We start from the raw sequence: 15,514 nt of genomic DNA, 5'->3' as shown, positions 1-15,514 counted from the left end.
CGATGTGCAAATTTTCCTTGTTCTCTTACAGCATTATCTCTGCCCGTTTTATTTAATGTATTTTACCTTCTCTGGTCAGTTTTAGATAGCGCATTTATGGTCTAAGATTTTCCCTCCAGACACCACTTAATCACAAAATCATGATTCTTTATTATCCTAATAATAAATAAATAAATAATATATGATAATATAATATATATATAATATAATAAAATATATAATATATATAATAAAAATTATTATCCTAATTTGCATTTACCATTAAAAATAATATTAATGCCATAAACCCTTTTTCTCTAGTTGTAGCTTCTTTATATTACCCCCTCTCACAATCCCTTTGCATTGTGGAAGACAAATTAATTTTCTTGGATGCACTCAGGGGTGCAGGCTCTTCTTCCCATATGTTTATTAAATCAGAAAGTTGAGATTTGAAAAACATTTCTTACAATTTTCCTGTGACATGTTAAGGGTGTTTTAAATGTTCTATTCAAACAAGGCATTAATTTACCTTTTTAGATCTATCAATCTCCCTTGAAATATGTCATATATATATATGTCATATAATTTCTTGATTTCCTTTATTTTCTCATTCTTTACATCATTTTAGCTTTTTGTCTAAGCATTTGATTTCCAGAGTTTAGCTGTTTCTATTACAATTTTTATCTTTTTTAAATGTGATAAGGTTACACAGAAAAGTACATGAAACATAAATGTATACAGCTTCAAATTATTAAAAAGTGATCAGCAATTAAACTACCCAGGTCAAGGGAACATTGTGAGCTCCCCAGAAGTTCCCCACTTGCCACTTTCAACTCTTCACCTCCCTTGCTTGACTTTTATGTAAACACTTCCTTGTTTTGCTGTATAATTTCTACACCCCGAAAAATGCATTCCTAAGCACTATAATTTAGTGTTTGCTGTTTTAAAACTTTACATAGCTTAAATCATACAATGTGTATTTCTTGTGTTTGACATCTCTTGCTCAGCATTCTTTTCATAATTTCACTGGTAATGTTACGTGTCCATCCACTTTTTTCACTTTACTCGATTCCACTGCACGAATGAATCAAAATATATTTATTTATTTTGCTATTAATGGACTTTTAGTTTATGCCTATAATGCTGCTATTAACTTTTTTTTGGTGCTTATTCCCTAATGTACCATATGCCCATAATTTCCATGGCTGAATACACAGGGATAGGTTCGCTTGCGTTAGGCTTTGCATATTTTCAACTTCAGTAGATAATTTCAGGTTTGTTTTTTTTTTTCCAAAGTAGTTGTACCAGTTTATATTCCTGTGAGCATTGTATGAATTCCTGGTGCTCCACATTCTTTCCAGCACTTTGGTATCATCAGACATTTACATTGCATCCATTATGGCGCTTGCAAGGTGATAGTTCGTTATAGATTTGAGTTACCCTGATTTATAATGCGGTTGTACCTTTTCATATGTATGACGGCCAATTACACATTCTCTTTTGTGAAATTTCAATTCCTCATTTTCCCCATTTTTCCATTGGGTTGTCTTTTCTTACTGATTTGTAGATATTCTTTATATGTTCTGGATACAAGACTTTTGTCAATTACATATGTTGTTAACTGTATTCTCTTATTAACTGATTTGCATTTTTTTACATCCCTAATGGTGCCGTTAATAAACAGACAGTTTTAATTTTAATGTAACCCAGTTTATAAATCATTTATTTAGTATTATTTATTTTTATTTCCTGTTTTAGAAGTATTTCCCTGTCCTAATATTCTGAAGATATTCTCCTTTATTTTGTCTATTGTTTTCTTTTCTACTGTTTATTGTCTATTATTTTCCCTTCCACATTTAATTCTATAAATATTAGCCATGTGAAGTAGGTCCAATATTATTTTTCCACATGAATGCTCAATTATCTGGGGACTATTTATTGTTGCACTGCTATGCAAATCCATCTTTGACATATACCAAGTGTCTATAGATCGCTGGATCTGTTACTAGATCCTCTATCGTACTGATCTGTTTCTGTATCCCTGAGCCAATATCACATTATATACTTTTAGACACATTTAAACATTATTTTTATTATATCTATTATTAAATAGATAATAGAAATTATCTATGGGAAATTATGGGCATATGTATTGGTTTACAAACCAATGTTAACTTAGTTTTTTCACATGTTTATTAGTTTCTGTGCTCTTTGTTTTTTCTGCATTACTAACTTGTCATCTGGTAGAATTTCTTTTCTTTTTTTTTTTTTTTTTTTTTTTTTTGCGGTACGCGGCCTTTCACTGTTGGGGCCTCTCCCATTGCGGAGCACAGGCTCCGGACGCGCAGGCTCAGCGGCCATAGCTCACGGGCCCAGCCGCTCCGCGGCATGTGGGATCTTTCCGGACCAGGGCACGAACCCGCGTCCCCTGCATCTGTAGGTGGACTCCCAACCACTGCTCCACCAGGGAAGCCCTGGTAGAATTTCTACTAACATCAGTCTGCTAGTAATGAATTCTTTGCTTTTTGGTTTTTGTGAGAATACCTTTATTTCAGGTCTCATTCTAAAGGGAGATTTTTTTTTTTTAGATAGAAAATGTTTGGTTTCAGCATTTTGGTAAATTATTCCAGTCTTTTGACTTCCTTTTTGCTATTGAGGAGATAGCTGTCAGTCTGTTGCTACTTTTCAACAGTAAGAGTTATAGTTGTTTGCTCTTTGATGTTCTAAGGAAAGTATTTCAAAGATTTTGTATAGTTTTTAAATTGTCTTATGTGGAAGTTGTCCAAAATGCATAGTTTGCATTACATAGAACTAAAACCTATCCACTCTTATGCAATAAAACATATACAGACTCAAAAAAAATACATATGCCAGTATGTATATTTCAATAAAAGTAGCTAAAAATTGAACCAGTATCCAAAATAATGTCTTCTCCTTTTTTATCATTGAAACAGCAAATTCTTCATGGATTGTGCCCATGTCTCCTTTAATAACTCATAGACACGATTTGACCCTAAAATTAATTTTACCACTAAAAGAGTTGAGTTAAAAAGGACAATGTGACTGTCACCATTTTATAGGTAAAAAGAGGAAAGCACAGAAAGCTAAAGTTATTTATTCAGAGTAATATATTAAAAGATGACTTGGGGACTAGAGTTCAGATTTTCTAATTCTAGTTCAGGAATGCTATCATCCTTTAAAGAGAGTAGACAGTAGAAAAACATTTTATAAATCATTTATTCACTATATAATTTTGACATTTTCCTCTAAATGACAGTAGAGAAGAGGAGGATTGTTATTTCCCAAAACTTAAACAAACCAGCGCTGAACTAAGACATTGTCTATTAGCATATAGTGATCAGTGTTTTATTGTTTGATAGAGAGTCTAAAAGGACATCCCTTAGGAATTTGAATTTTGTAAAATAACTCTAGTTACTGCAGTATACTAGCTTTCATCAAAATTAAATTAACATAAGAGTTATTAAACATATTTAGCTATAACTCTTATTAATCCATATCTCATCAGGATTGGATTTTAAGAAATGTGAATATGAGAAATAGAATATATAGACTATGGCTTTAAGAAAAGTTGTTATAAATGGTATGTTAAATTTGCCTTCTCTGAAAATTTATGTCATCTTTCTCATGCAACTTACACAAACTGACAACTTTATGAATATTTTCTACTGGAAGGTGTAAGTCAATTGGAATTTTTTTAAATTAGGGAAACTGAATTTTCAGAGCGATTTCTTATATTGCATCAAATTTTCATGGAAAGTTGTATTTTTATTATGTAAAATAAATAAGTCTGAACTCCTGAGGGTTGACATGATTCACTTTATAAATGTCTAATAACATCTACTGTGATATTTAAAGTGGTCTAAATGGATTTTTCATTGCCGGGGCTCTGTTAATGTCTACTGATTTCCCAGTGCGAATTCTTCAATAGCTCATGTGAAGACAATAAGAAAGCCCTGTATTGAAAATCTGTTGAATTGGATTACTTTTGAAACAATATTCCTTTTTCTATGAGCCTGGGACAATTTTAAGTCAGTAATATTATGTGTAATTATATTATAATCCATGTTTTCTGGGATCACCTGAATATATCCATTTCTCAAAATGGAATATATGGCAATGATTACCCTTCTTTTGAGAAAACTTAGTATATAAACCACAATTTTATGAAAACATTCGTGAAACATTCTAGCATAGTTCTCTTCACAGATAAATTATGCTTATTTCACTTAAAAATATTTAAGCAAAGTATGTTAAAATAGAAGTACCAGTTACATATTTAAAATATTTCCATGTAATTAACTTCTTGACAAGGTGTGGAGAAAAAACCCTTATCTGTTAGTAACTAAAAATTATTGTCAAAGGAAGCTTAATCATAAGTTAAAAGTCGATTTATAGTATATAACAATGAGAAACTAAATATATAGACATTTAACTGCAACCATTTGCAGGAACTACTTCACTGTTACCCTGTGTGAAATTATATGCTGAAGAGATGTTCAAGTAATGGGTACCATGTCATCAAGTAAATATCAGGGGTTACCCATTACCTTTAACACAGATCAAAGGGTTTCTGCCACTACAATGTTACAATTCTTACCCCTTCCTTTTAAATAAAATGCTAACATTGTAATAACTTGTATTTAATGTTTAAAAATTGATTTACCTATCCTTTTGCATATTTACCTACTTTTGCTTTTTCTAGTCTTTCTACACATGTTTGTCGAACACCTACTATTGACTGTTTTAGATTTTGGGAGTCTAGTGTTAAATCTGGTATACACCATCTCCTTGTCTTTGAAGCTTACATTCTGATAGAGAAATACAAAAATTCACTATTTAACACAAAAATAAATAACTTCTAAGATGAACAAAAACAGCGATATGATAGAAATTGCAGGTTTGAATATTAGATGAGGGAGAAAAGAGAGCTCAGATTAGATGGTTAGGAAACATTTTCTGAGAAAGAGGTGACAATGAAATGGACTTAAATAACAAGGCAGAGACAGCTATTCAAAAAGTGGAAGGAAAAGTAATCCAAGCAGATAGAACAGCTCGTGGAAAGGTCCTGAACCAGGAATGTGCTTGGAATACTAAAAAAGCTGAAAAAATTCGAGGTCTAGTGTGAGCAACACATGTATTTTAGCTGGAATGTAGTTGGCAAAGGTGAAGCAGGGGATGGATGGTGGATCAAGATGACATCAGAGAAGGAGGCAAGAGGCCAGCACAAGTAGTGCCCGGGAAACTATAAAGTGTAATACTTCATTTATTTTAAGTTCAATGGTAGTTCATTCAAGTATGCAAAGTGGTGGCTGCAAGTAGGGGGCATCTCAACATCATACCCCAATCTCTCTTCACTAAAATAAATATACACTTTGAGTGAAAATGTGTGCTTGCAATGCCAGTGCTTCTAAAACATCTTTCTCAAATTCCCTAGCCAACCTCCCCTTTACAATCAGATTATTGTTCCAAAGGGACACCTGTATGGAGATTCTGGTACTGCCACTGATGGAAAACCATACAGAACTCTCTATAGGGAAAACCGTTGCTCTTATTTGAATTAATATATGGAACTATAGAGATGGAAATTGGGAGTTCTAGATATGTTGCATTTGAGATACATGTTAAATATCCAAGGGGAGCCTGGAATTAAGAGGACACGAAAGGCCTCAGGATACATTTATAAACACAGAGACAGTTTTTAAATCATGGAACTAGATGAGATCATCAAAGGAGTGCGTTCAGTGCTGGTAAGAATTCTGGGCTCATTCCTGAATCCAGTGGTGTCCGTGACTCTGGAAGTTTATCTTGTCAGCACTCTTTGACTTAGGCACATAAGAATTAAACCTGGTTTTGAATCTCTGATCCTCCCACGAATTTGGATTTTTCACATGTCCAGATAACAGAACCCAGGTCCCAGGTCATGGATCTCAACACTGATCTTCAGAGCCCCATATTACCCTTTACTCACAAGCAGATCCCAACATTTTGTATCTCAGTGAGTGCCGCTGGCTTCCAACGTTAGCTGCTGAATTACAGTTCTCTTTGTATTTCACACTTTCCACCTTCAGTTTTGTGAGTCACTCAGCCATAACTTTCAAGTGCTCTCTCCATTGGCTGAAGCCCTACTACTCTTGAGTCCTGCCCATCACCTTATACATAGTGACACTGCCTCCTCCAATGAAATCTCATGTACCAAACCGTTCATAGATCCTCCAGAACTGTACTCTACATGACTATTTCAGAAGCCCTTTACCTCATCCTAAAAACTTACAGATGGTCTGTGTGGACTGAACTTGTCACTTTGTGATGACAGTGGCTGTTCGTGGCCTCAGCACTAGTACGATGGGAAGGATTTATAAGCTTATTTTTCATTTCCAGTGTTGTGGCAAGCAAGAGCCTTTGAGTAAAAAATATATCTTCTGGTGAAATAGACAATGTAAAGTAGACAAAGTAAATAGACAATTAGGTTTGGGGTTTATTAAGTGAATTTCATTACATGGTAACATATGTCCTTTGAACATGCTGAGAAGTTATCATTAGGCCTCTATTGTTGCTATTAATTTCTTTAATTGAATTCTATTATTTCTTTATGTAGCTTTAACTGTCAAGTAAGTCTCACAATGAGATCATATCCTGTGAAAATACCCCCATTGGTACCAGTTTAAATTTCTAATTTCTTTGGAAAAATCTCTGGATTGTTATTGAAAGATGATGCTCTTATATCCTTCATCAAATCTTGTCTTTAAACTGCTAAATATCTGTTTGCATTGACAGTTATAATTTTCAAGCCTTTCACTGGAAACATACATTTATAAAGGCTTGTCTAAGAAGTGGGACCCAGAGCCTAAGACTCTGCACCACATGTGCACAGGCCCGGGCAGAGCTGTAGAATCAGTCTTAACATTTTTTCTCTTGTCCTGGTCTCTATCCTTTCAGTGCCGCCTCCCTCCCCAAGTCTATATGAATATTTTGGGACAAGCACATTAGCATTGTTGACTTGTATTAAGTTGAAATCAGCTATGTTTAGTTTTCCTTTGCATGAACTGCTGTTAAGTCTTATTTCTTCTATGTGATATTTCAGTTGCTTTTTCAAACCTAAGCCCACAGGTATCAGCTAGGGTTCTTAGACATTAAAAAAAAAAAATCAGAATCAACATATTTCTGGTTTTTTAAGCAGAGAGAGTATATTAAAAGGATTTGGGGTAGCTCACTGTCTGGTAGGGCCAGAGAACCAGACTTGGAGGCCATGCAGTCAATGCAGTTTGTTTTTGTGACCCTGAACCTGAGTGAAGTTTGGTTGCAGTTCTAAATACTGTTTTGAAAAAAAGAGTATTCAGCTTCTGTATTAAAAGGTAGTTTCTGCCTGTCAACAAAACTCACAAAGTAGAGGATTCCCCAAACAGAAATGAGGCTCAGAAGATGAGTGATCACAAAGATTAACAATATCCATTACTCCACTTTAAAAAAGTTTGAAATGCACTCTAAAATTGATATGGAGCCTTTTGTTTGTTTGTTTTTGTTTTTAATGATAAACCTGCAAGGTTCTTTAGTATCTTCTTATGGGTTACTGTATAAGATTACCAGTTAATATTAAATATAAAGAAAACTTTAGACTTGCAAATAACTATTTTAAAATTTTTTAAAAAAATTTATTTGTTTTATTTATTTATTTTTGGCTGTACTGGATCTTCTTTGCGGTGCACAGGCTTCTCATTGCAGTGGCTTCTCTTGTTGCAGAGCACGGGCTGTAGGCACGTGGGCTTCAGTTAATTGTGGTGTGCGGGCTTAGTTCCTCCAAGGCATGTGGGATCTCTCCAGACCAGGGATCGAACCCATGTCCCCTGCATTGGTAGGCAGATTCTTAACCACTGCACCACCAGGGAAGCCCACAAATAACTTTTTAAATTAACTAATGAACACAGTAAAATCATATCAAATTTAAAAAGGAAAATAATGCCTGTTAGGAAATTACTATTTTCAGAAATACTATTTTAGTTAATATTGTAATAGCATAAAATTTTAAGATATTAGATAGCCTAACATTAAAACAAGGTTACTCAGAGTAGGGTCAATCAGTTTTTACATGACCCTTACCTAGGGTTTGTTAAAATGGACGTTCTTAAACTCCAGTTCAAACATAGTCATTTATAATCAGTTAGGCCCCGAGATTATGGATTTTTTAGCAAAGCATCTGGGATATTTTATGCACAATAAAATTTAAGAACTGCTGTACTATATACTAGTTATCTTTTACCTAACATTTTTGAGAATTTCTTTCCTAAATTGCTGCTATAGTTAAACCCAGGCATCTTTGTAACTGCTGTACTCTTATTTTGAAAACAATACAAGGGCAAACTGGTGCCTATTTTATATACTTCTTAACATTTAATTTAATTTTTTGAGTAGGTAGTACATTCACATGGTTCAAAAAATCAAAACAGTATAAAAAGGTACACAGTTATTATTTTTCCTCCCACTCCTGTATTCATCCTTTTTATCACTGTTATTAGTTTATTGTGTATGCTGTTAGCGTTTTTATAGATATAGTTTTATTTTCTCTTTTTTCTTTCACAAAAGATAGCAAACCGTACACTGTTCTGTGCCTTGCTTTTGTCATTTACTATTTCCTGAAGATTTTTTCATATTTGTGATGTGTACATTCCCACTCCTTAAATATTTTAAACTATTTTTTAGCTAAAAGGTTTTCTCCGTTATTAAATTACTGATATTTGATAATACTTCACAATGTATTACAGTATTTAAAAAAATATTGCTAAGGAGTAGATGATCCAGTTAAGAAAGCTGAAGTTCCAAAGAAACTGGTTAGTTTCGTTTTTTAGGAAACCGAGGTCTTTCTTTTATGAAGGAGGGAGTATTAAACTATACGACAAACAAACGAAAGCAGGACTTAGACAAGAAATTGAGAACATGTTGGAATATTTTCTATTTTTTAATAATAAAATCTGCAAATGGGAACAATTTACAGTGTTATACAAAAATAAAAACTGCTTTTATTTCAATATTCTGTTTGAAACAATAATGTATAATTTTGTTTTTCTGATTATTATTATTAAAATCAAGATTCTTTGAATTGCACCTACTGATTCTATAAGTTGCAATATTTGAAACTGACATTTTTGTAGATAAAGAAATGATCGAGTATTGGCAATTTTGAACGGTTCAACCTAATAATAACATGGGTTTTTATATTCAGATCTGAGACAGAGTTTCGGTGATAGGGATTGTCAGGCAGAGGGCTCACTGAAAGGCATTTCAGTCACAACATAACCTTGGCTGCTTGTGCTTAAAGCGGAAAACAAAACAAAGGAACAAGACTTAAAGGAACAATAACAACCCATCCTATTTCTCACTTCAGTGTCTGTCAACTCTAATCAGATTTCACCATTTCGTGTTTAGGTCAAAGGCAGATTATAGAAAGATAAATTATGGAGGATGGACTGTTTCATAGGTGTTTGTACTCATGCTGAAGTACACATATATGTACATTTGAGGCTTTAAAAGACCCAGGGTTTTTTTGTTTGTTTGTTCACCCCCATTTCTCATTTTTTTTTAAGCACTCAGCTACTCTCCTACTGCTACAGCTTGCAAACCCTCCCAGGTACTTTGCATATCACTTCCTTATTACTGATGCCATTTTTTAGGAGTTCATCAAACATTTGAGACATGTAAATTTTGGCTTCCTACTTAGATTATAAATACTTCTTGGAACCAGTGCTCCATATCTTCTAGTGTTCTTTCGCCTTCCCTCCCTCCCTCCTTTTCTTTTCTTTCTTTCTTTCTTGCAGTTCCCATCACTACCTGGTACAAAGGTATGCATATAGTGAAAAATCAAGAGCTGTCGCTTGAATAAAGATATCAATTTCGAGTAAGACTGAAGGTCTTAGATGGGCAGTTTGTAACTTTGGGAATGTTTAAACCACTGTGTAATGATATTGCCCTAATAGCTTCATAACAGAGCTAGGATCAGGTGTGTTTCACAAAAACTATTTACAAAATAAACGCAATGGTGTTAATGTTGATATCTCATATTTTCTAAATTTTCATACTCTCTTTTGATGGTTGACCATTCTATAAAATGTTCCTATAATCCCATATATGTGAGTATATAGCAAAATGCTCACTTTTTGACATGTATGTTTGACTTAAACTACTCTTTCTACTAATTTCAGTTTATTTTGAGAGTTTTGAGCATGTTGTAAGATGCTTTCAAATTTTTTCTCTCAACTTTTAAATGAAGTGCTACATGAAGAAAACGTTTCCTCTCTTTGTTTAGAGATCAACTTTTACTTTCTCTAGACCTATGCTGTTCAATAGGTAGCTATTTAAAATTAAATTAAATTAAATAAAAATTCACTTCCTCAGTTCCAGTAGCCACATCTCAAGCACCACTCTAGAGCATCATGTATGTCTTTAGTTAAAACAGAATACTGTATTTAATGAACTACCAGATGTATTTCAGATGCTTTCATTTAATTACCCCTTTCTTAATGTCTTCATCTCAGATGATCTTTACACATTATCTTCCCTTTCTCAGTAACAAAAGTACAAGATGGCAAAGATAGCTTTTTTGTTAGTTTGGCTCTTATGGCTTTTATCCTTCTCTTATTGATAGTTTGGCTTTGCAATTTCAAGCTTGCCACATATTTAAAAGAAGAACTTTAAAATGGCATTAAAATTGTGAAACATTTTGAAAATGGTAAACCATTTTCAAGTCAATATTACTGTACCTGTACCAAGTCAATATTACTCCAGGGTAAAAAGACAATTAAAACAGATACAAACTCTCCTGGATCTTCAAGTCTAGGTGTGTCCCTTATTTTTTTCCATACTGTTGTATCTGTAGATAATTACAGACACTTTCATGTTCAGTCTTGTGGCAAATGTATTTCCTAAATATGATTATGTTATTTAGAAATGAGGCAAGCATATGTATCTGAGACATTCATCTTTAAGAAATTCTTTCCAACTTAACAATGAATGAATGTATTGTTTTGGAAATGAGTGCTCTAAAATTTCTCCATCTTTAAAGGAATTCCTCTTGTTTTGAAATAGCTACTTAAAGGCAGGAACAATTTGTCAGAGAGTCATTGGGTGGAGTATAAGTGACTAGTTTTACCTATTCTTAATATTACTGTAAGTAATATTTTAAAAATAGCTCTTTTACTTTAGTCTCAAAGTAAAGTAAAGTAAAATAAAGTCTTATTTTGTGCTTCCAGTAACTTGATCTCTGCCTCCTCTCCTGTAATTAACTCCACATTAGTTTTCCACTTTCTCTGGGACATCAGTCTTGCCTTACTCTCAGCTCTATTCACAGCTACTTTACAATCCAAGGTACTTAATAAAGTCTTCCTACTCCAACTTTCAACTTACATTTTCCTCTGTTAAACCCCCGCTGTACTTTCTAAAGCCTTACTAACTTGTCTGGTTCTGCTGTAGACCCTTCAATTGGGATCTAGGTTTTGTTCTCTCACCATCCTACCACATTCAATATATCAGTCCATCTCTATTGTTGACCCTCTGACCCAGGCAGGATGATTCATTTCATCTTTCCTCCAACCTACTATAAAAAAACCCAAAAACAAACAACAACAACAACCAAACCTGCCTCATCTACTCCCTTGCCCAGATTTTGTTCCTGATGATCAAGACCAAATTGGCTTCTGCTCACCGGGGAAGGGAGGTTGGTATTTTCTCCAAAGTATCTCATGTTTTTGAGAGACCATGACTTCTGCCTCATACTCCAGTCTTCGTGGATGGATGCCCACTACTTACTAATATATATCCCTCGTGTGCATTTCCTGGATGATTTTCAACCCATTCTTCTACTTTCTACTGTTTGGACCTCCACTGATTACTTTTGTAGGGCTCTCAACCCCAGCTATAAAGAGTAAAGTCAGAAATAGAAAATTACTTACCAAAAAGGTATCAGCATGAACGGTTGATAGTAAAAGATGTAGCTCACTGATTATAAGCACTACTTTAGAAGACTCATTTCTGCACACTCCCTGTAGCATGATCAGTATTGAAGCTTCTTCATAAACTTCGCATGAGTGGCTGTAAGAAGGCAAAAGTAATTTGATGTCCTGCTGTTTCACGTTCAGGTTTGATATGAATGAGGATATGGAAATTTTATAGCAGTAAAGACAATTTGCTGCTTTTATCATAGCTGTTTTGGTCAGTATGAATCTTGATATTAACACTTTCAGCTTCCTTTAAGATACATAACAAGTTCATTGGAAGATATACTACAAAAGATATAATTCATATTATAAGTAACAGTAGAGATGATAGTCTGACTGCACATTTCACTCTTTTTAAAGGATCGTGTGTCTCCATTTTAGTTTCTCCATGCATACCACCTACATGTGTCTACCACCTCCATCAGCCTCCACCTACTTGAACAATAGGCTTGAACACTTGTAGAGCTACCCAGCCCTCACGACAGGGGAAAAAGCCTCACTGTCTTTGAATCTCACTTTATAATATTTATTTTAAAATAAAAAGGAAGTTATAATATTTATCAGATGCATAATAAGGTTACCACATCAGCAATAAATAAATAACGTAGAGTCAATATGTAACATATAGTTAGCATCCTAAGGTAGGGATTGTGGTGAATGCAACATGTTTATTACATACAGGGCAGAGAAAAAGTGACCATAACAACATTCTGACTTGTAACTTCTCTTCTACATCTAGGAAAAATTATGCTTCTGAGCTGTCACGTAATTTATATTGGCACCAGTCACATTGGAAGAGCATGAATTTTATGTTACAGTTTCTGAGCAGTAAGTGAATATTCAGTTTCCAGCTTGCTCAGATGGGTTGTCTCATGCTTTGTCTCTTCCTATTGATAATCCCATCATCTAGTTTTGTGTCTGCATCTGTCTAAGAAGCAAAGAAAAGGGGCACTGAAGTTACATCTCCCAACCCCAGCGTAGGGCGCTCTCTCCCATGTTCTCACTTTTCCCTTCTCTTTAATGGGTTTCACTTTGTCATTCATTTTTTTGACTGTGAGCGTTCCCCCCACCCTTAGATCTGTAGTAAATACCAACTTCTTAATTTTGCCATCACTCCTTCCAAAGGAGGGTGGTATATTTGTAACAGGACACGGGACCAAAAGAGAGAGAAGTTATTGTTTTAGTTAAGTGTCCAGAGAGCCCCTGGTACTTTCTGAGCACTTGCTCGATAAATTGCCTCACTCAACAGTGAGCTGTCTGTTAGATCTTGTTATCTTACAACTGGACTAGGAAAACTTTACACTTATGTCTGTGGATGCCTGGAAATCTGCAACTGATCCTTGGCCAAGGTAAGGATGAGATGTATTAATTAGTAATACGTAATGTGGTGTTAAAAGTTCAAACTTCCTGGAGGCGCCGGGGGCACCCTTGTCTACACTGCATAGAAACTTTTATATTGATGTTTTGTACCTGTTTTAATTGGTTACACAGCCTGGCTGTTTCTACCTGAGTAGCAGGTTATGAAAGACCCTGAGCTCTACCCTGAGTAAATTTTCCCTGAGTTCTCTTGAAATCAAGGTACTTGGTACATAACATGGCAGTTTATAATATGAAAACAAAGTACATTCTATGTGACTGAGAAAGGCCCCTGGGGCTGGAAGCCCTGGACAGTTGCCTGCACGTTCTTCTGTTGTACCACATCCTTTACTTTTAACAAAGGCTTATGTAAGTGCACCTGGAGGAGTTTTGTGTGTTTTGCAGTTACCCAATCCTATGTAATAAATGCAAGCACACTCCGTAGGGTTCTTTTAAGAAAAGAAAAAAAACCCACAGAACTACTTTTCCAGTCACTGACATTTGAAATACAGACATCCATTGGAGATATGGCAGGTTTGGTTGCAGACCATTGCAATAAAGCGAGTCACATACTTTTTGGTTTTCCAGTATGTATAAATTTATGTTTACATTACATTGTAGTCTATTAAGTAGTATTATGTCTAAAAAATCTACATACCTTAATTTAAAACTACTTTATTACATCATTTGAGCCTTCAGTAAGTCCTAATCTTTTTCCAGTAGTAACATCAAAGATCACTGATCACAGATCATCATAGCGAATATAATAGTAATGAAAAAGTTTGGAATATTGCAAGAATTACCAAAATGTGACACGGAGACACAAAGTCAGAAAAAAATGCTGCCTACAGACTTGCTCAAAGCAGGGTTGCCACAAACCTTCAATTTATAAAAAAACAAACAAAAAAACCAATATCTGTAAAGAGCAATAAAGCAAAGCCCAATAGAATGATGTATGCATTAGTCACTTGTGTATGAACACTGGCATCAAAAGATTTTTTTCACTAAGGAAAGGGTGGTATTTTTTGCAGACTGTATTTACTTCTCACTTTGCTTTTTTTTTTTTTTTTACTATTTGCAATATGACAACTATATCATGATTTTCAAGTTTAACACACAAACACACACATATGAATACCTTAGCATATATATTAAAATAGTGTGTGTATATATGACAAATGTGATATAGTAGTTTCTGGGGTCAGAATCCTAGTTCTAACATTTACAGGTTGTGAAATCTTAGTCACTTGGTGTTGTCTCTGCCTCAGTTTCCTCATCTGTAAAATGTGGGTAGTAACAATGGTGATTAAATCAGTCAATGCATGTCTCACAATAAATGGTCAGTTAGTGTTAGCTATTGTTACTAATATTATTGATTCTATTATTATGATTACATAAGGTATGAAATGGAAAATAATATATTGAAAAGGAATTGGAACAATTCTCCATAAATTTTGCACACCAGGAGTAACTTTTAGAACCACATAGCTCTCACTTTTTAACATTTGTATTCAACAATTTCAAGTTCATTATCATAATAATAGCACAAAAGTAAGTGTGAATCAATTGTGAATCTCCTTGTTCCTTGATCATGTAGAATTCTATTTGAATGCTGTGAACTATAAAATATTGTGCAAAGGTTAGTGTTACTATTTTTTTTAACATCTTTATTGGAGTATAGTTGCTTTACAATAGTGTGTTAGTTTCTGCTTTATAACAAAGTGAATCAGCTATACATATGCATATATCCCCATATCTCCTCCATCTTGCATCTCCCTCCCACCCGCCCTATCCCACCCTTCTAGTTGGTCACAAAGCACCGAGCCCATCTCCCTGTGCTATGCAGCTGCTTCCCACTAGCTATCTATTTTACATTTGGTAGTATATATAAGTCCATGCCACTCTCTCACTTAGACCCAGCAGTCCCACTACTGGACATATACCCTGAGAAAACCATAGTTCAAAAAGAGCCACGTACCACAATATTCATTGCAGCACTATTTACAATAGCCAGGACATGGAAGCAACCTAAGTGTCCATCAACAGATGAATGGATAAAGATGTGGCACATATATACAATGGAATATTACTCAGCCATAAAAAGAAATGAAATTGAGTTATTTGTAGTGAGGTGGATGGACCTAGAGTTTGTCATACAGAGTGAGGTAAGTCAGAAA

At 34.5% G+C, this 15,514-nt stretch overlaps 1 protein-coding gene across 6 annotated transcripts in view; it reads left to right on the top strand.

The window, feature by feature from the left end:
- Nucleotides 1-15,514, top strand: part of LOC111173812 (uncharacterized) — a 154,657-nt gene that overhangs the window by 24,667 nt on the left and 114,476 nt on the right. The window lies entirely within an intron of this gene.

Source organism: Delphinapterus leucas, chromosome 11 (assembly GCF_059928025.1).
Source record: "Delphinapterus leucas isolate spDelLeu-1000000601 "Yukka" chromosome 11, BTC_Dleu_Yukka2, whole genome shotgun sequence".
NCBI classification, from domain to species: Eukaryota; Metazoa; Chordata; class Mammalia; order Artiodactyla; family Monodontidae; genus Delphinapterus; species Delphinapterus leucas.
The sequence above is the reverse complement of the archived record's forward strand: the minus strand, read 5'-3'. Positions and strand labels throughout refer to the sequence as shown.